Here is a 22,921-nt window from a genome sequence, read left to right on the forward strand (position 1 = left end):
GTACCAAGTTTCTGCATAGTGCAATTTATCTAAACTGAATGTCCACTCTGGGAGAGTTGTGTATTCTCTTATTTCATTTCAGCTGAATATTGAATATATGCTGTTACTGATTACTAATATGTAATTATTACCATGAGTGTCTAATCCCCTGAAACCATTGGCCACTTGGTTTATGTATATTAGGCTACAAATGCTTTTTGTTTTCCATTTGTATTTTATAATTCAATTGCTTTACTCCCTTCAACCTCACAGTTTTTTTATCTCCTGTTAATCATTATTTGGAATGAGAATTAGCCCTTAAGCAAACAGTGCCCCAAATCTATCTTGCTTCTTTATGTGTAGCAATGACCTTGTGTTGAACAGAAAAGAAAAAAAAATAGCTATCTCTCTAGATTTATAATAAAAATTCTCCTAATTATATTTGAAAATCGCAGTTGAAAAATAATCTTAACATTTATTCATATTCTAAATCAACAGATTCTATATTTGAAGGACCCAAGATTCTATAAAGTCCTGATCTTCTGGAGGCCTAGTGGAAACCTTTATTTAAAAATAAAATAAAATCCAGATCTCACTTTCTGAAAGAGATCTAGGCATCAATTATGCCTCCAGTCTTTGAAGGGAATCACGTTTGTAAGCATCACTTTTCAAACTGGAAGTTGGCACCCACTGCAGTGATACATCTGGAAAATTTGACTCCCAGAATCATATGACAAAACTGCAATGTCCACCCTGGAGCTGTTTGAACTGTCCTATAGAGCAGCAATGGGAATAAAGGAAAGCTATCAGGGAGCTGTCTGTGGTACACTTAGGAAATCAGGCAGCTCTGCAGTGTCCCCCTGGCCTGGGCAGTTGTTTTGTTTCCAGAGATGTGGATGTGAGGGTGAGGAGGTATCAGGGCTCCAGAGTCCTTTGGAGAAGGCCAGCACAGGCTTGTGGGCACTGGGTTTGCAGGTTGCACTGTCCTGGTAGCTCTGCACCATTGAGCCAACAGCTGCTTCTGGGTGCCACTTTTAGAGAGGCAATCCTGTTCCTCTTAGTCAGTAGCATGGCATTTTCTTCTCTGAACTGAACAGGATTTGTAAGCCCTTAATGTTTACATTTTTTGTCTAAAATTAATGAGCATCCACCCCCTTAAAAATATCATTAAAGTTTGGTTTTGGCAGGTTGCCTCCCAGAGTCTTGACAGCACTTTGGGTGCTGATGATCTGATCGGAGTGTCTTCTCATTCCCTCCTCCTTCCCCATCTGTTTGTATCCACCTCTTGTGTTACAGAAATAAACTGTTTGGGGTGAGAACTGGTTTTTCTCTTTTTGCTTGGTGCAATGCTCTCTGGTGCACAACTTCTCTGCAGTATGATTTAGCCTCTGCTGGCTGCTGCTGCACCATCTCCTCAGCCAAGCCAGTTCCTGAGCAGCTGCCTGCTGCAGCACAGGACAGTGCAAGTGATGGCCATGCTTACCTGTCTGCAACCTGCTTCTCACACCATCCACTCTAGCAGTGACTCTGGAAACTTGTCTAAAATCTGAGGCTGAAGCAGAGGGAGGACTGAGAAAGTGAAAGAAGGTATGGAAGATCAGAGTCTGTGGATCTTGTAGGGAAAAATGAGCTCTGGTCCCTCCTCTTCAGCACAGTCTGCACTGCTGCCAAATCACAAAGTGGGGAGTGATGGGAAGCTTGTGCACAGTAAATATGAAAATGTAGCTGTATTTTAAGAAATTCTAAGATGCTTTATAAAATGCTGCTGTCTACTGATTTACCATGATCTGAGATTATAGAAGGAACAAAGAAAGGAAACTGGAGGCTCAAAGAGCCAACACTAGCAAATGCTATACTTAATGTGCCTTTAAATATGTTAAAGATTCATTAATCAGAGCTTTAGGGGTTGCAACCATCAAATAAAAATGCTTCTTTTAAACAAACTAGTAATAGAGCCAAATGCAAGTAAGATAAAATACAAATCAGTGGTTCTTCAGTAGCCCTTTATTAAGCATTTGTCTGTAAGCAATTTTACAGCAGTCTGCATAGTCATGTCTGTACAGTAGACTTTAAGAAATTAGGGAGATTGTTGTTATTTGGGCATATCAAAGAACTTTTGAAGTCATTATATAGCTTTGGTGAACAAATCATTAATCGTCTTAAAAACAACTGGGGGCAGATAACATAATGAAATACTCCTAGGATGTATTTCTGTTTAATCAGCCAGCAGTTATAAGCAAAAGGCAAAAACGGTGCTTCTATCTAGTTTTGTTTAAAACAGCAGGAATAAAGAAAGAATTATCAGGATGTGAAATGCATTAACTCAGGGCAAGAAAATTCCTTTCATCTTGAGTTTGGCTGCTGGCTGTCAATAACTGTTATTAATGCTATGGAAAACAAAGCAGAAATGTTAAATGTAATGGCATTTAAAGAAGAGCAATGACCAGTTTATTAAAGGAAAGTGATTTGAACTCTGTGAGGTTTGCAAATGGAGTTTCAGAAGCATTTTAAGATACTTTTGACTCATCTAAATCACCACAGGACTAAATTAAAACATATCCTGTAAATGAAATCTGATCCCCGTATTATCTTCTCTAATGGAATAACATACTCATAATTTTTAAAAAGGACTCATATGTCCTGTCTGTGAAATTCTGTATCCACAAAAATTGCTACATTAACAGCTTTCCTGTGTGAATACACTGAAATAGATGCTGCTTTAGCAATGCATGTTCCATTAAGAATGAAATTGAGCTGTGTGTTTCTTTGGCTTTCTTTTCTGTCCCATAGCTTTCTCCGTTTACAGATTTAATTGCAGCTCTGACAATGCTTGGTGCTGCTGCTCACAGAGCCAGGCTGAGAGCAGGGAGAGTGTGTAACAGCTCAGTTCAGCCACTGTTTTGGTCAGTGGTGTGTCATTAGCGTGGGTCACTGTTCAGTCCAGTGAATTACATTCTTACAAGTTCTGCAAAAATTATCTTTATTAATTCTAAGGCTCATTACCTTAGGAAAACTGGCCAAAATTGTCTCATGGTGCAGCAGCTTTAGCAAAGACAAATTCAAGTCCACTCTTAGTGGGAGGGATAGAAGGAATTTCACCTTGGAGAGCCTGGTTGTCAGAGGTGTTGATTAGAGGCTATGGATGATGATTTCTGATGTTCAGGGTACTCTAATAATTGAATGTATCCTACTTTCTAAGTTTCTGTGGAACCCTAAGGATGGAAGGGCCCACCTGTGTAGAGGAGGTGACTGCAGAGGGACCTTTGGTCTAAGATGGTGCTTGTGAAATGGATGACTAAGGATCTTAGAGGGCACAGTGCCCTTTACCACAGGCCTACTCCTGCTGCCTTCCCCTTTTTGCTGGAATGTTGGATTTACTCCATTGATTCCTTCTCCATTAGCATTGCCAGTTTCTGTCACCAGCTCAACTGTGCATGTCAGTCTGATGTACACCTGATTCTTCTAATGACTTACTCCAAGGCTAGGTAATCCTTGTGATCATCTTTCCTGTATGTTCCTTCCATATAGCAGAACATACAGCTTTCCTGAAATGATTCAGTGATAAGAGGGAGGCATTTCTCTATAATGTTCATTTAACTGGGTTTTAGTCCATCAATATTACAGAAGAATGCCCACCCTAACCTACAATTAACTGGGAGCAGTAAACACATTTTGGATTAGGAAGCTAAAATGAATAGATTTAAATAGGCTTTTGAAGTTGATTAGAAGTAACTCATTTCTCTGGCAATTTCTAGTCTTTAGGCACAAGTCTTAGAGGGACACATGGCCTTTTTCCTGCATAATGCACGCGTGGCTGTTAATAAAGCAGGATGTCTTTAGTGTAAAGCTCCTGTGTGGCTGTGGGTACATCTAGCAGCAGTGCAGAGCTGTGCATGGTACCTCCACAGAAAGCTTGTTGTCTTGGTTTGAAAGACAGGTGTCTGCCAAGCAAGGCAGGAACTTCCCTTGGAATGGAGACTATGTGCCATCACACAGCACCTACAGGATGGCCAGGGTACCAGACCCAGCCAGCAGGGGTTTAGGAGGGGCAGGTTGTGCTCGACCAACCTGATCTCCTTTTATGACCAGGTCACCTGTGTGGTGGCTGCAGGAAAGGCTGTGGACAGCCAGCTGCACTCCTCCCCCTTCTCCACGTTTACTGCTCTTGTGTCTCTTAAGTACTGGTGGCTATTGTTTCTTAGCAGCAAAAATGGGAGCAAATTCCCTAGGAGAAAGAAGCAAAAGGATGCCTGTTAGCAGCGGAGTTGTGTTCATAGTGTTTGCAGTGTAACATGAGGCTGGCCCTGTAGTACCATGTTGAAAATGACTTGCATCAAACAGTATGAAAGCTGTTCCCTTTTAAGGTGCAACTTTGCTCCTATAAGAGATGAGATAAGAGATGAGAGAAGAGAAGCAGAAAGTGTTCAAATGTGAGGAAGGCCAAGGACTATAAGTGCATAATGGAAGGTGGCCCTTGAACAGGAGCAGCTTTTGTCATGATGTTGTAATTATTCCTCTAAGAGGAAAATATTCACAGGCATTTAACAGCAGCTGAAAAAACAGCAGCAGCAGCAGCGAGGATCAAAGAGAAATGACATCGAGGCTGATAGCAAATGGTGGCATAGCTAGAGTAAGTACTATTGACCTTATATCTGAAGAATGTGGATTATGGTTTCTCTGGAGCAGGCAATATCTGCACTATTTTGTTTAATAGCTATCCTTTTTCCATGGTGATAACAAATCTCTGCAACTCTGATAGAAATTATAATTAGCCATAACAAAAGCTTGTGTGAAGAAATTATTTCAGCCTGAAACAGTGTGTCAGAAGAGTTTACATGTCTCTGCTCTTCAGAGGCTCTGTGACCTGCTCCAGGGAACCACCGATTTAACCATATTTAGGGACTTGGTGGGACTGTGTGCCCTTTTTTCAAGACCCCTTTGTTAATTAAGAAACTAGAATTGCTTTGTATCATGTGCTAGCCTATGTCTAACAGTATTGCTTACAGCATGTGGATCTGCTTGTTGACATTATCTACATAACTATGAGTTGAGAGGGGGAATGAGCAGTGCTGGAGGCTGCTGATGGCTTTTCATGGAATCAGACTCTGTGGCCTTGCTGTTGGAATGGCTCATGGACTTGGCTCCAAGTAAAATCAAGTCCAGCTACATGATGAGTAATTGCTTGCTATATTTGATAAAACTGGCACTCAGTAAACGTATCTAACTCAATCTTCATAGAAAAACCCAAGAGTGACGTAGGAAGCTTGACATGGCGTTGGGTCGGAAAGCGCAGTGTCTCTATAGCACATGGCAGATAACTGAATTTTCCTGGTTCTGACATATAAAAAGACATGGTCAATGATGTGCAGTCAGGGGGGTGCTTTTTTTTTTTTGCCTGTACTGTAAAGCCACTGGTGAAACAGAAGTCAATGTAGTGGGTTTTTTTGGTGTTTTGTTTGTTTGTTTTGTTTGTTTGTTTGGGTTTTTTTTTGTTGTTGTTCTCTGTGTTGGGATCCTTATTTTATGACATGCTAGAATCTGATGTTTGACATGACATAGATGTCTTTGTTAATATTTGGAAGGCTACTTTATTGATCCAGATGTTACAAATGTGAACTTGAAGTTCACTGGCTTCTACTAACCAGCATTCCGTGTGCACCTAGACTTCTGACTTTTTTGAAGATAATAGAATGTGTTTCTAATACTATTTGTACTGCTGTGTTCATATTGACTTAAATGATGCTTCTTACCAATTCAAGTGCAACAGTATGGGGAGATAGAGGAAGAAATGTTTCACTGAGCAGATTATCAAAACCTGAGAGGAGAAAGTACTTTTCCAGATGACTTGATCTTGCAGTGTATGTCACTAAAAGTATCAGAGAGCTCCTAAGCAAATGGATACAAGGTTCTGGATGACATAGCCTAAATAAAGTCTGTCTGGACTGATATTCTGTTGAGTATGAAACCATCTGTTATGAGGGAAAATACAGCAAATGGGAGAATACTCTTAGTAGGGATTGGAGATTATTTTGGTTGAGACAGGATATATAAAATGGTAAAAAGCAGTGGTTGATTTTTGACTTGCACTGTCAGTTTGTACATTCTCTACAATTGCAATGAGCTACTGATTATAGGATAAATTGAGCTGGGCTCCAGCCTATAGAAATGGGATTTCTAACACCTCTGTGCACTGAGCTATGGAGCTCTGGTGGATTTCCCCATCCTGGCACAATGCACATGTGTGTGTGTTGTGTTCACACTATACCTGACTTCATCATTCTGGTCAAGTAACTCCTGGTGGTTGGGGATGACTGTGGAGGTGCAGAGAAGCTGAATAAAGTTCAAACAGAATATGCTAGTTAGACATCCTTCTTACTGCATCAAACTTGGTCTTATATAATACATATATATACATATAATACAGAATTAGATAAAGAATTTAAATTTATGAATGGAGGAGTAATTTGACAGAATGACCCAAACTGTCTGCATTTTTTCTCTTTTATTTTGATAAATCCTGTATAGTATCTCTGCTTCATATAACAGCTATAAATTAAGATTTGGAGTAATATTTACCTAGTCTTTCAGAGGAATGGAAGTGTAGCAGAAACAGTGAGAGAATACAGAACTGCTTTTTCGTATTGGCTGAAATGCCACAGGAATGTATTTCCCTTCTGCATTTCACCCCAAAGCAAAATGGATGCATCAAAAAGAATTTCCTGATCCTGAATCTCAGTGTTTGTTTGCTTTGTTTTTTTTTAAGAAAGCAGAGTTAAGTTTACAAACTGGACTATTGTAGGTTTTACAATATGAGAAAATAGTATATAATATAAAAACTGTTCAAAATTCAGTTAAAATTCTATCTTCAAACTTGATACTTGTCTTTTGTTCTGAAGGAGATTTTTAGGAACTCTGCAATCTTCTCAGTGCTTAAAAGATTGCTTTTCAGTAATCTATGTTGGGAGATTAGTCAGTGAACACATGATTTTCCATAATCATAAGAGACAAGAGTTTTGAATAGTGGCCTCAGACTCCCCTGGGTCACTTAAATCTTAAATTAACTTCTATTGCTTTGATAGTTGGGTTCTCTTTAATCTTCAAAATGGTTAAGAACACCATAAGGCTAGCTAGCAGGAATTTTCTCTTGTCGATTGAATTTCACTTACAAGGATTAATGAAGAGGAAATGGGAGCTTTTGTTGTAGAAACTGAGTGAATCTTATGGCCTCTATAGCAAACTGTTTGTTGATTTAGTAGAAATTGTGTTTCACTAGCAGGGTAATTCATCAGCATCAGACTCCAGTAGTACTGTATGGGCTGAAATCAATTTTGTGTGAGGTTCAGAGCACACTGGAAATCTTATGCTTTAGGAGATCTTTCAGGGTATGACAGAGAAGAATCAAGTGATTACCCTAGCCTGAAGAAACCAAGTGTGCTAAGATATGTCAAATTTTATCAATCAAATCTATTTAATTAAAAAAAAAAACAAACCACCCCACAAAACAAAAAGAAAACATTGACCATTTTAATTCATATTTGTAAAAGTACTTCCATTTTCTGACAAAGTGTTTGGGGAAATTTTTGTAATGTTGAACTTCTCAGACAGTGAGGCTGTAGATGAAAAATGTCAGAAGGACCATTAACTGGAAGCAGTTTATATGCTGGTGGATGATGTATGAGTGCAGTGGGCCATGATGGTCAGCACAGAGCCCAGTAGAGGTTCTGCCTGGCTGGTGCTGAGGCATGAGAGGTTTTCAGCCCTGTGCTCCTCTCCCTGTGCTGCTCCAAAGGCTGTGGAAGGGTGTCCATGCAGCCACCAACAGCTGGGAGACTGTTGCTGGGTGTGCCACAAAGGGACATAAAATATGAATCACAACAAATGCTGGAGGGTGATGAGGGGTGGGAAAGTGTGACTATATCCAGTAATGAAGAAAACTACCTGAAGCTTTATCTCTTGATGATATTTGGGTACATAAAAGCTCTCATTAATTTGTCAGGACTGTAAATGAGAAGGGGCCCATGGATGAGACTATGTGTCCCACGGGCTCTAATTATCTTAAAAAGAAATCAAGTTTCTGAAATCTGTCTTTTCCTTCAGACCTCACTGTATATGTATGTTCAGAGGGAAATTAAGACCTATTAGTGCAAAATAAATTAATTCCATGCTGAATCAGGCCTGTATGTACACATTTCCCCTACTTTGTAACTGGTCAAGCTGAACAATTCACATGAAGAACTGCTTAAAGCTGAATGCTTAGGGCATAAAAATTGCCCACAGTTGAAAGTTAGTAATGTCATGTAATAAGGCGAGCTAAGTTTGTGCTAGCATAAAAAGTATTGATTAAACTCTTCTCAACATATTGTTGCATTCCTCATATTTAGATTCATTCCCTGAGATACATCAGCTTTCCATTAATCACAAAATCATTCTTGGCTTGAGATTCTGTAGACAGCACTTTTGCAATCTGTATGCTTCATAGCTTATCAAAAGCCTGATGTTAGACATGCTCATGGTAGTATTAGAAAACATTTATTAGCACTGTCATTTCTAGAGCAAAAGCATTTAACTGGGAGTGTCATGTCCTGGCAATGGTCTGTGACTTAGGAGGAAATGGGAAAGTGCTGCATGAAGCCTGTGCCAAGCTTCTGAGGTACCCTGTGAAACCACACATGTAAATAGGATTGTTTCATTTTCAAAGAAGAAATTGTGTGTGCATCTTCCAACCCAAGCAATTCTTAATTCTTAGTATCACATTTTATGTGTGTTTTTCCAATCCCAATATTTCTTTCTCCAGTTTACTGTAAGGATTCCTGAAATGCCTTAATCTGCGGGTAGTAATATCTCCCAAGCACAATGCTTCTGTCTGCTATTAAAAATCAAATGGTTTTAGTATCCAGAGAGAAGTCCTTAGGGAGTTGGTTTTCTGAGGCTCATCCTTCCAAAATTTTGAAGGATTGTGCATTTCTACTGAAAAGGGTATAACCAGAGGGTGGAAAGGAAGATAGGAGGAAAAACTGCTGACACTTCTTGCTTTTAGAAGTGTTTGTAGTCTACACGTATGCTTGTTACTCATTTCCCACTTTGTTCCCTTTCAATGTGTTCAGTTTGTGAGAGAACTGGCTTTTGTAGTTGCCAGAGGTGTAAGTGCAGGCTGTGAAGAGAAGGGGAGAGAAAGCTGTGAGCAAAGGCTTTGGGACAGCTGGGCCACTGCAGAGGCCAACTGTCCTGATCTGGTTTTACTGACTGGGATTTTCTTCTTTTCCTACAAAGCAACTGGCAGTAAATTCAGGAGCTAAGAAGGTTCTAGTCCTCCACAAAAATCCTATAATTCTGAAAAGGGCTCATATTCTGGTCTGGATATATTTTACATTGAATGATAAATCTTGTTCTTTTTTTACCTTATGGTGGCACTAGCCACAAATCTGAGCTACATTTGTAGACCAAATGAGGGTTTTGAAATGGCACCAAGAGCCAATTTGTTTTTCTTCCTGTGTACCAGTACCAGTAAAATAACAGATTGTTTGAAAGATGCTTCTGCATATTGAGACTTTCAGTCACTGATCTTTAGAATGTATTATAAATCTTTTCGTTTCATTATTTCTTCCAAACTTTGTTCTTTTGAATTTATTTCACCTACTGGCATTGAACTATGCTCTTCCTAAACTGGAACTAGCTGAAGTCTGAAGTAAAAACTCTGCACTCTTTTTCCTTGAGTATTAAACCTCAGTAAGACTTAAACTATAAAATTGGCAACCAGAATACAGAGGAACTTGCATTATCATCAGCTGTCATTCTGATCTGACAATACTATATTATATTCTCAAGAGATAGTTTTGTGAGCAAACAATGAGTGGCATAAATGACTGTGCTGGTCTAACATGGGGAATTTGAATTGTCAGAGAAGAATAAGGCAAAAATTGTATACATGGCCAAATTGTTTAGGATACAACTACTTGTGCTCCTCCTCTCTGCAGAAGGAAGAAGAAAGCTGGGGGAAGAGGGAGGCATATATTTAACAGATGGAAGAGGCTGCCTGGTGATACTACCTCTGTCAGCACTGCTGTCTTCTGATAAATTAAGTGTCCTGCATTGGCTGCACAGCTGTGGATCCTGAAGGGAAAACTGCAAATGCATGTTGCTTAACAGAAAAGCAAAGATTATTTGTATGAACTCTTCACTTATCAGGTGTCTCCAATATGTGTGGTGGCAGAGGGCTGCTGGATAAATGATTGGGGCTGCATTCTTCTGGAGTAGCCCCTCTTACAGGCTCTGGCCTTCCTCGGCTCGTTGCCTAGAAAGCAGAGTACTTCAACAGAATAGAGCTTTATGAAAGATACATTGCCAGTCACGAGGGATTTTGGCCTTATTTAATATAGTCTTAGCAGAAATGTAACTAATTTACTTGCAGAGCTCAGTTTCTTTAGAGCGACTTGGTCTGCAATACATGAAAATTTAGTGTAGTTTAAAAAAAAGTGTCTTTTAATCAACTTTAAATGTGGGAAAAAGAATCTTTTTAGTATGCAGTTATCACTAGTATCATGACTGTAATTCTGTTCAGTAGAAAATCTCCAGAGATACAGTAATTTACCATCTGTATCACTTTATTATATCTTTCTTCTAACTGACCTTTGTGACCTGATGTTAGGTGGTACTTCAGCCTTTCTTGCTGTGCTGGAATCTATTTTCCTAGTGTATAAAGTGATCTTTCAAGATCTGTGTATCTACTGTAGTATAATGTCAATGGAGTGAGACAGATCTTTGCCTTTGAAAGCTTGTATCAGGATTCTGACCTTAAATAGAGCAGAATGCAGATAATACCTGTAAACAGAACTTTAAACATCATGGGACTAAAATGTCTGCTGGTTGTAAAGCTTACAGGTGCTTCAGAGAGAAGCTTTAATTACAGGAGAGTTGTTTCAGAATCATCTAGTATGTGGTAGAAGAGTGTTTGTAGGTGAAGCAGAGATCAGAGCTTTTCTGGTGTAGCTGCAGTGCAGACTCAATAAAAAATTAAAATTCCAAGAGAAACATGAGTGACAAAAAGGAACTATGGAAAACTGTTTTACAAGTGGGAAGGCTGTGGCAAGTTGGCCAGTCACTGCACCTAAACTGGATTTTTGATTTGGCACTTTTAGAATAAGCATAGTTCCTCTGGAGAGTGAAGTACTTTATGAAGAAAAAAAACTTTGAAACACTGTCTTGTTTCTTTATCAGAAAAGGATTTTTAAGATGTCTTTGTAATTTATCATAATTGGATAGTCTGAAATAAAAAATACAATTCTGTAATGGAAATTGCTTGCTTCTTTCTCTGCAGCACACTCTGTCCAGAAATGTTCTTGGAGAGGGTACTGCTCATACATGGATCATTAACTAAGTGTTCGAGGCACTCTGATCTAACCCACTTTCATCAGATTAAATTAAATAGAAATCACAAAATAACTAGCTTTACAGATCATCTCACCTCAGTCATTTTGTACTTGTATTGGTAGAATTAGACACTACAGTAGACAAGATGATTTTGTGTAAGGTAAGGGAAATTTTAACATGTCAGCAAAATAACTGCTTCTGAAAATAAAGAGAGCCAGGAAGACAACAGTGAAGGTGAATCACTTTAAGGATAAATTGTGTAATACATTTAGAATTCAAGATCTGTCCTGTGCAAATAAAAATAACTCAGATAATATCCATGGGATCTCTGTTGCCTGAAAGCCTAGGTCAGAAAACAGAAACTACAGGAGTGATAGAATTTTAATTTTGTTACAAACAGACTCTGACTGAAGACCTATGTCACGGTTACATTAATCTTCGGGCATTCATTCTTGTATGTTTAGCAGAGAAAAAGTGGGGGGAAAGTTGAATCTGCCAATGATGAAGTGAAAATAAAATCCAGCAATTTTGAAAAGACCTTTTTGCACCACATCTTTTGTAGCATTGCTCATTGTTGCTGTAGTTTGTGCCTTCAGAGCTGTGAAATTTAGTCTCAGCTTTTGAGATACTGTTTTTAAATATAAGTTTGGAGTTAATGAACAGCTTGATAGCACCTGCCTTGCATGGCAGATTGCAAATCTCAGAGAAAGGAAGGTGGTGCCTGGTTTGCCTGTGGAGCTGCAGTGCTGACAGAAGACTTGCAGCTGTTGAGCATCAGCCCAGCAGCTTCCACAGCTCCCTGTCTTGGTCCCTGCTTGTAAGACAGATTCCTTTTTGTTTCTGTTTATCAAGTTAAATAAGCTTTCTGCCTGTATTTAAATAGATTTTTCAGTGGAGGTATTCCAACTGTGTTGATTTTGTCTTATTTTTATTTTAAACACTTTTTGATTTCCTGACAAATTCCAGCAGGAACAGGGGACTGGTTCCTGGGCCAACTTTACTTAGCATTCTCCACTGGCTCTTGTGGGGCTCTGCCAGCACCAGGTAGGGAAGTGCCTGGCTGGGTCAGCCACTGAGCTGGGGAGGGAAGAGGAAATAGAACAAAGACCCTGCCAGTGAGCAGTGTACAAATTCTGTGAGTTTTTGTATTAAAAAATGGTACTGTGAGGAAGTTTTGATTCAAAACATGGGAAATATAAGAACCTAGAAAAGCGAAAGTGTTCTGCCATTGCATACATTAACTGAATATCAACTGCCTTGTGCACAGCTGCACTGATAGTTTTCCTTCCTTTGAGTAGCCACATCAGCAGCTGGGAGGAAATGGTTTTTCAGCCAGGTTCATTATCCTGAGGGAAGCTTTCATGTTTTTGGTATTAATTCCTGTAGATACGTACTGTATATGGTCTTTTTTCTGGGAATTATGTCATTAAATTAAGTTTATTTTAACTTCACACTTAGAAGTACTACTTGGTAAGTGGAGCATTAGTTGTAGATTTCAGGGTATGTGCAGAAAAGTCCAAAAGCTTCCAAAAGTAGGAATAAAGGAACTTCCTTTCCATTCATGCTAGTTCTGCAAACCTGTGCCTCCAAATTATCTTGTGCTCTTTTGGTAAAAATCCTTTAGCAAAACAGCAGCTATTGGTCTTTTCAAATAGAAGCACTTCTTGGGGGAGAAAGTGGAGATTACTACAAGTAAGATGGCATTGCTCAGAAGTGAGAGTTTAGACACGCCCTCATCAGTCTTTCTGTGATGCCTTAAAGTGTCAGTAAAGCTCACTCTGCTCTTAACTCTCAATGCCACCATGCTGCCACCAGCTCCCAGGTTACCTTGAACAGTGAGACAAAAAAGCAAGTGCCCACTCCTTGCTCCCAGGGAAGTGGAGTGTGCTGAAATCCCCTGTCCCAAGGGCTGGCAGCTGAGCCCAGCTTTGCCCTCGGTCCCTCCTGGAGCGAGCCGTGGGCTGGCAAGGGCTGGCAGAGCTGGCACTGGCAGCGGGAGGCTGGCAGTGCTTTGGGCCACCACAGCTCTTCAGCAGGTGAATGTGTCACAACCTGCCCTAAGAACTTGGTATTTCCTTTAAAAAACTCTGCAGTGAAGAAATAGGGTGTACCTGGTATTGCTGGCATCCATTTTATTGGGAGTAGCTTTTGTTTCGCTCTATGGAAAGTGTTTTGTTTCAGCTTCACCATAATCATTCTTTTATATAGCCTTGGCTCTTTAATCTTCTGCTCTTTTTGCCAGATGATGTAAATTACTTTTATTTAGGGAAGTTTTTGTTTATAAAATTGTTGTAATTGCAGAGAGTGTATTTTTAAAGCCAAGAGAGAAAGTTTTCGGGGTAGTTGCTTTTTCTTATAATATTGTGTGTGCTGCATTACCTTGAAAAATTCACGGGCACTGTATGTTAGAATTCTTATTTATAACCATGATCATTACAAGTGATTTTTGTTTGTTTTTATATAAAGAAAAAAAATTTATGCTTCTATTGTGCAGAGACAGAATGATTATTGAAATTTATGTTTTCCTCTATGTTTAGTTTTGAAACACTGCTTAGTAGTTGTAGCCCTTATTTTTGCTGCATTTTAAAATAAATCAGAGACAATACAATTAGACTTCATTTACTTTGAGATGAACCAGTGGTCCATGCATTTTCATTGAGTCTAGAGAAATTTATGCTAGTTTATCAGCTGGCAAATCTGAATCAATAATTCAGTAGTCAGCTATCCCTTTAAAAATCAAAATTTGTTGGTGATGTACTGTAAAAATGTTACCATTTTCTTTATTATTAGAGCTTTACAGCTGTACAACAATTTTCACTTAAAGGTCTAAAACCATTTTAATAAAGTAGAAAAAAAAACTTACCTTTCTTTTCTTGCAAGGGGAAAAGTTGAAAAATACAGGGGTGAGCTGCCAGGATAGAGAACTTGTTACATGTTTTGACCTTCCCAGGACAGTTCCCAGCACTGCAGCATCTGGTGTGCAATGACCATGTCCATTTAACTGAGCTCTCACCCATCAAAAGAGGGAGCTGCACTTAGAACTGTGTCTGTGATTTCACATGAGACACAAACCATTCCCTAAACATTGCTTGGGGAATTGAGCCCAGTGCTGCTGGGATGGAGCTGTCCCTCTATCCATGTCCTGAATGCTGTGCAGGGAAATGCTGTGGGAGAGAAAGGGCCAGCTAATGGAGCCATGCTGCTTTGAACTTGCTGAGGGTTTGGCCCAGGATTTATAATTGCAGCAGAATTTTCCTTTGCAACTGAGCTGAAAACCAAGCAGAGACAAATGGGAACCATAACTGTGAGCCATTTCACTTGGGCCATATCAGAGCCTGCTGCAGACCAGGATTTCTATTAGGAAGGAGTGATTTGTGGCATTTCATAACACTATTTTCATCTATTTTAAAAATTATCAAAAATTGAATTTTCCTGTGGGGAACACAGATTCATTTTATAAAGAGAGTATCTTTGGTTTTTTTTTTCTTTTTCTTGTTTATCTTTTTATTTTTAAAAAGAGAGCAAAAGCAATTTGTCCCCATTCCCAAAGCAATAAGTTGTGGATTTGAATTTGTGTAGGAGGGAACTTCAGTACTTCCCTCTTTTGAAAGAGGGAGAGAACACAATCTTTATAGATCACAATAAATCATAGTGACTGGTGATAACAAAATATTTGTTAGGATGGAACTCTGTTAAGTTTGATTGGACACTAACTGTCATGTATGTGTGATGTGGATGTGGTTTCCATGTAAAATGTTCCCCAGAAAATACATAGTTAGTGTTGAAAATTAAATGACACTTTAGATGGTAATATATTCCCTTTGAAGTAATAAAGATGGATGAGTTTTCTTCTTATGGCTCCTGAGATCTGAATGACAAATATTTTGAGAACTGACAAATAGCAGAGGATAGGACTGTAGTTAGTGGTAACTCATAACATATGTGTTTTCACTGAAATTTTCAGTGTGTGGCATGGATCAATCCTGATCTTAGGCAGCATTTGTTAAAGAATTCCTCCTGTTTGCAATAACAGCAACACAGCAGTGACTATAGTAGGAATAACTTGGACACATTCCTCAATGGTTTGGATAAACTCAGGGTAATATCTGACATTTTTGTGATTTTCAGTGAATTGAAACTGCCATACTTATACTGGACAATGACAGTGAGCAAGTGAGGTGAGGCACAGGAGCCAGCCCCGTTTTGGTTTGGAGACTAGATGGCTTTTGTCCTGTCCTTCCCCTGTCACTGCCAGGATCTTGGGGGTTCTCTTTGCATGTTTGTGAAACTCAGCTGTAAACAGCGCACGCATTGTCAAATACCTGGCATGCTTCTAGGAACAAAAGGGAGTAAAATGCAGCCTTGAAGTTGACATCTCTTTATTTCCTAGAAATTGGCTAGGTTATGTTCTAGCATCAGCTGAATATTTCTTAACATGCACCACCCTGTGTGGGGCTGTGCAGAACACTGGTGGGGTTGTTGTAACCCAGAGCCCTGCACAGCTCCCACGCCTGCTGTGGCAGGGGCCATTCCCACTGTCTTCCCCAAAAATGTCATGAGGGACAGGGCTGGAGTAGCAGCAGAGTGCAGCATGCCAGGCATGTGTCTCTTCTTCCCCTCCTTCCTTCTTGGACAATAGTTTGGCCAGTAAAATAATCTCTTGCCATCTTTGAAGATCATGCCTGTCTGCCCCAAGCCTTTTTGAGTTGGTCTGTGCTTTCCAGAGCCTTTCTAGAACAGCACTCTTCAAAAGGAAATACAGGGTTTGTTCTGTTACTTTCCTTGTTCTCTTTCTCCTCCCATCTCCTCCTTTCATAGCTTTGATTTCTTTATTTTCATTAGTTTAAATATATTACACAAATGTACATGCAACATATTTGTATCCATTTATTTTAGATATTAGTATTGGTTTGTGGAGCTTCCTTCTTCCTCATACATCTGCTCATTTTTGGTCCAGTTTTCCTTTCAAAGGAATTTATTGGGAAGCAATTTCACTGGCACAATTATCCTACTCTTTCCTTACATAATTTACCTATAGGACCAGTAAATAGTTTCCCTGTGGTTCCTTAATGACAGAGAGCTCTTAAATTACTTCAGTAATGAGCTCTGTGATGTGATAAACAAGAAAATGTTAATAAAAACTTGAGAGAGGACATGCAAATATATTTCCTCCTCTTCATTAAGTTAGTTTGGTTGATCTTTGTGGTCACTGATGATTTCTGCTGTGCTTCTGACACATCACTTAATATATTTAGGGTGGGACTATCCTGGCTAGAGAATGAAAAAATTGTCCCTATGCCCAAAGCATTACCTTAAGAACTAAATTCAGACATTAGATTTGCATAAGGATGGAACACCAGTATCGAAGATAATGGCTTTTTGTTCCTAGTGTTGCATATAACAATCATAATATAAAGTGACCTTTGACTCCAAAAATCTGGGATTTTAGGAGTGATTGAAGATTTTTATTTTTCCTTTTGTTAATGCTTTACAAGTTGAGATGGTTCCTACTTCAGCATTACTTATTTCCTCAGTGTTTAAGACCTTTTTCATAATTCTCCTCCTATTTTATTTTCTTTAAATTCATATATATTGTTTTTTAAAAAGGCAGCAATTGTACTAGTCCCAAGATATAAATGTAAATTTCATGAGACTATTGTTCATAGCTCGTCACCCATAGCTCCAGTTATGCACTGGAGCATTTTGTTGGTTGGTAGAGGAGCTCTGCTCAGAGCTCTAAGCTCTGCTCGTGCATCAAATGCAGGAGGCTCAGTGTAGAACCAAAAAAAGTCATTGATGTTTCTTTGAGGAGTCACTTGGCTTGACAGATGAGTTTCATAGGTAAAAGCAAGGCCAAGAGAGGCTTTGACCAGCAAAGCAGAATCTCAAATTCATATTCAAGAAGTAAAGTAAGGGCTGAGGAAACCTTTGGGAATCATAATACCCTCTTGCCCTACGCTTTTATTGACCTTCACGGAAAACAGTTTTCAAGCAACTTAAAGGAAATTTTGAAGAAACAGAAGGTTGCTTGGCACTTTGAAGCACGCAACATTGAAACACGTGCATTTTCCAGTTCCTGATACAAATGTTCTGTGGGTTTCCCTCTGTCTGCCTGGACGACACTGATTGCACACTTTATTTCTACTACCTTTTTTTCTTTTCACAACCAAGGACTCTTAATAATTTTCATTTTGAAAATTAAACTATCTTGGTGCACTTCATTGACCTTTTCAATATTCTGTAATTAGATTGGCTGCAATTCCTTGTTTCTTCCTGTTTACAGTCTCAGTAGCCTCTGGGAAGGAATGCAATGCCCATTTGCTCAAAATATAAAACACTGCAAAGGTCAAAGCTAAAGCTGTATTTTACTGAGTGTATTAACGTTCTGAAGGGATGCTGGAGGAACATGAAACATTTCATTTGTAGTTCTGTAGATTAGGTATTGTTGTGCAGGTTTCCTGGATTTTCTTCAAAGCACATCCCCCTAATGCATAAAACTTTTTACCTTACCTATGGCATAACTTGGCATTGCAATCTATTGCATTCTATGGGCCTCCATTAGAAGACTCTTGGGCAGCTTTGGGTGCTTTAAAATCCTCTTGACATAGAAATTCTTGCAAATGATTGCAGTTTTTGTAGTTAGGAGTGTATGATGTATTGAACTGAAAAAACAGTGTGGGAATTTTTTTTAAACTTTATTAATAGAATTGCTTGACTAAGTCTGAGGTATTAAAACATGGCCAGTCATAATGGTCATCCTAACAAACACAGAGTCTTATAATATGAGAAAGGGTTTGTGGGGACAGGGGGAGGGTTGGGGTTTTGTTTTACCCCATTTTGCTCTTGTGAAGTAGTAACAAAATTCTATGGACCATCTTAGTTTCTAAATGTATGGCCTTAAGCTACCCTCTGTTTAATTATGGTGGGGATAAGCTCTTGATATGTGCCACATTTGTTCCAGTTGCTGTGTGTGATACCTCACTTGTCCTCTGGTGAAGAATTGTAAATATTGCAATTTTACCTGCAACCAGAAGACCACACAGCCATCTTTTCCTCTGTCTTTTGTAACTGGGCTATTGAACAGTTGTGCTATTTATGTGAAGTTTCTTCAAAATATCAAACATCAGGAAAATGAAACTCTCCTCACAAGGCAAAACAAGTTAATCTCACATCATCTGTTTTCATCAGGCCTGTACATTATTTGTGTTGTATGATATAAGGAGGATACATATGCTGTACGTTCTTTACACATCCAGCTCCACAGAGATAAGCTTTCTGTGTGCTTGCTGAGGTGATAGTGTAGGAGATGAAGGAATATTGTCTGGAGTGGAAACTAAAGCTGGCTTGATGCCCTTCTACCTATCAGTAGAGATTGCCTGGTTTCATCCAAAACTATGTATAGAAATGCTGAGGTAGATATTCTCACATATGCAGATAATATTTGATCAATAGTTACATCTCAAATAGGATGCAATTTTGCTTTAAGGACAGTGGGTGGTATCTGAATGTGGCCTTTATATTGGTTCCCAAAGAACCTGTATTTCCTAGTGCTGCTCTGGTCTTATAATAGCAGATGAGATGTTTGCCATTTAGAATGGAGGGAAAGAAATGGCAGGAAACAATTTAATGTTCATAAAATGGCCTCCGACTCATCTTTGATGCATATGGTGTTTTTATTGAATGTGTGAAAATTTAAATGCTACAGCAGTGAGCAGTTAAAATTTCTAAATGTGAGTAGCTCAACAGCACTTACAGTGAGCTTCTGAAGGGAACACCTTCATGTTTACTGCTATTTTGTAGCCTAGTCTGTAAAAGGCCTTTTTGTCCTAAAGTTTAATTTATGTGATAGTTGAGCTTCCTTCTATATTTCAAGTAGTAATATAATTGTCTCTGGGTGCATGGAATGGGTTTGTGGTGGACAATTGCACTCAGTTACAATGTTGCTTATTAAAAGGCATTCATTGTGCCAGAGGTAGAAGGAGCTCTTATAATTAACTTTTATAAGCTGCAATTGCACAAAATTATATGTGATGACTTTCTTTACAAATGATATTACTTTCTGTGGGAATAAGAAACGAAAGTGGCTAAGAAATGTTCTTGATGAAGTGTCCTGGTTCGTTTAAGGACAGTTTGGGTGGGTGTCAGATTTGCCATACAATAAGCTTGTGTAAGCACTCAATTGATCAGAAATGTTCCACAGTTTTTAATCAACTTGAAGGAACTTCAGACCATTTTTAATACTTAAATGCTGCTGAACACAGCCAGTGTTGGTACAAACATTTATCTTGAACTGCCTGTGGAAGGTAGCTTACCTATAGCAGCCCCAGTTCCTGGGTGAGAAAGGGGGACATCCAGTCCCCTCTCTTACTCCGGGCCTCTTCTCTGCCCAGGGATATACGAGACTTGCGATCAGATTATCTGAATTCCCAACCTTCACCTTGCTTTTCCTGTCAATATGCCAGGAGAACATTTTTGCTGCACTTAAAATATAACTGCTCTCTCCACTGGAAGACAAATGCTGTTGAATTGGTAGAGTAGGGATTTAATGTTGGATCTTTCCCCTCCTGTGTCCACTGTAACTGTTGGGCTGTCATCTGTGATGGCTGCAAGGAATCTGAGTTTCCTTCTTTTTGAATAATTTTGAGTAAAAATCCTTACTGGATCTGGGAAAAAAGTTTGCTAACACTATCACTAAATATGTGTTTTTCAGGAGAAAAAGACAAAAGTATAGCAAATAAATTAAGTTCCAATGACTTAGTATTTTCTGCCAAAAGAAAGTGTGATTTTTTTTGGTGGAAAATGGAGACCAACATCTTGTTGAGCTTTGAATAGATGAGTGCTTATGAGTGTACACCTGTTTTGATTTGCGAGCTTAGTCTTTCCAGAGTGTAAATCACTGAAGCTCTATTAGAAGCGTGTGTTCAGTTCTCTCCATGGAGAAGAAAGTGTTCCAGAAGAGCTATCAAATTAAGCTGGTGTTGTGCAGGCTTCTCCTGGACAGTCCCATGTCACCCCAGGACACCACCCTTGGTTGCCTTTTCTTAAGGTACAGTGGCAGGCACACAGAGCTCTCTGGCCACATTTGCATCATTAATGTGTGCACTCTCCCTGAACTCCCTGGTGATTTTTTTGCTGGCACAACTCATTTCAGAATGTGAACTTCAAGCATATCTGAATTTTAAATAGTGTGATATCTTTTACAAATCTCTTGGATGCTATTTGTTAACTGGATTTTGATAATTCATGGGAGGCTAAAGCATTGTTTCTCTCAAGCCTGCCCCTTCTGGGCAAGGAGATTTTAATTTCAAATCTGTGTAAAATGCAAAAGTTTAGAACATAATCACCAGCTTCAGAAACAGAGCACTTACAAATTTTTTTAGGCAACATAGCATAATAAACGTATTTTTAGGAGGTGGGTTTTTTGTGGCTAAAATTGAAGTGATGGCTTTCTTAGAAATTCCTTTTTTCCTCTTTTGATGAGATTTGTGATTCTTCTGTATTTCTGCCTGTAGTTTTCCAGGAAGTTGCTATATATAGTTGGCTGGGATTAATAACAAAAAAACTCAAAAAAATAAGTGTGTGTGGGGGGGGGTTATTTTTTTTTTTTTGTTGGGGGTTTTAGTTGCTGTTTTTAAGAAAAATATCAGGAAATACTGTCAATTATCTATGTCATTCAAATTTATAACCTAACATAGTTACTTCTGGGGTTTTGAGGTCTATCTATCACCATCATTTCAGTTTTTCCTACATGTATTGAGATTTTATCAGTATTGACAAGTTCTCATTAATCTTATTCTTTGCCTGTGTTATGGTTATACTCTGGTATCCTAAGGACACTTGTAATGTTAGCGTGTGGATTCATCTGACTAGCCAAAATAAGGTCAGCTGTGGTAAGTGAACACTTGCAGTCATTTTCCAGATAAGAAGTCAGATTTTGTTGAGGTTTTTAAAAGCTGCAGCAGCAGCCCATTCAGCCTAAACAGTTCAGGTTTATTATACAGTTGAGATGTGCCTAATTTTATATAATTCATTAATCAGACCTTGAATATCTAAAATTGAATATCTAAAGATTGAAAATATATGTACTTGCTTACCTTGTGTCTTGAGCATTTCTGTGTTTGTCTCTGTAATGAGGAATATTATTAAAACAGGCATAGAGACATAGTTACAGCAGCCTGTACAGCATGGCCAAGTGAACTTACAGCATGAAATTATTTCTTATATTCTGCATAGGAACTGCCAGAATTTGACAGTTTACATTCTTTTTAGATGCAGATAACTCTGCATGCCCTAAAGGCTTATCAGTTTTCCTACTTCTTTAACAACTCACTTCCTGAACCACTCTTATGCTCTCAGGGAAGACCTTTGGGTACATTTCTGACAATTTAACAGTGTTCCAGATTGAGCTGCTTATCGTAATTCAGAACCTATTGGTCACTGAATGCTGGGGAACTACCTTTTCTTCATTCAACTACTTCGAATAAAAGCCAAGAGAACTAAATGAGGTTGCAATGGGCACACTCTAATTTATACAAAAGAATTAACACTTTAGTATGCATCAGCAAAGCATGCTTCTAAAATAAAAATATACACTTACAAAATAATTCTATTCGTTCCAGGGATCTGATTTAATTAGAACTGGGTGAAGATGGGAAAAAAATTTTTCTTTAAAAAGTTTTTAAGAATTTCAAGGAGGTCCTTTCTATGTCAGGATAAATATGAGACTTTAAGAACAAAATAAAACAACTGCTCATAGAATGTTTCCTTCTGGACAATGCCTATGAACTGAGCAAGGGGTTTGTCTAATGCACTCTCATCTCTGTTTTGAAACAGAAGAGATCTGAGACAAAATCTTTATCTCAGGTGAAGATCTATCTCTCCAAACTGCCTGCTATTCCAGGTTACCTCAAAAGTTGAAAATTTTGTTCTTTACCTGCAAGCTTTTTACCGAAGAAATTTTGATGCAACTAATTAATTTGAACAAAATATTCTGTTTTAAAAACAGTTTGTCAGAAAGCTGTGTTTAACTTCTAGATCATATTAAAACTTAGTAGTGCTCTTGTTAAAAATGTTACACTATATAAGGCATGATAGCAGAAATCCTTTGAAGTGTGGTCAAGAAATAGACGCTAATTTAGGTTTTATGAAAAATTTTACCTATAGTGATATTTTTAAAATTGATTTGGTGTTTGTAGACCAATTTAGGTACTCTTTTTCATGCAGCCTGGGGAGGCATAATCTTTACACAAAAACACCAAGGTAGACAAAAGGTGAGACTGGTAAAAACAGTTATTACAGAGACCAGTAATTTGCATGAGCTGATTCTCCCAAATCAGTGAAGAATGTCAGTTAAAGATTTATGTTCCCTGATCTTCTCATCACGTCCTGAATGCCTGATGATGAAAGTGATATTTGAGTGGGGATCTGAAGAAAAATGAGTCTAACTAGAAAAGCTAGGAATTGCAGCTTGTACTACTTGCATATTTATATCTTTGAACATTCTTGCATTGAATTTTATTCAATTTTATTCAGACCACATTCCATGAACGTGTTCTTACAGGTGTACCTGTATTTC

General features: G+C 38.6%; 1 long non-coding RNA gene across 1 annotated transcript in view; it reads left to right on the plus strand.

The window, feature by feature from the left end:
* The window catches only part of LOC110480443 (uncharacterized), a 421,448-nt gene that overhangs the window by 238,657 nt on the left and 159,870 nt on the right, over window positions 1–22,921 (plus strand). The window lies entirely within an intron of this gene.

Source organism: Lonchura striata, chromosome 4A (assembly GCF_050655825.1).
Source record: "Lonchura striata isolate lonStrDom1 chromosome 4A, ASM5065582v1, whole genome shotgun sequence".
NCBI classification, from domain to species: domain Eukaryota; kingdom Metazoa; phylum Chordata; class Aves; order Passeriformes; family Estrildidae; genus Lonchura; species Lonchura striata.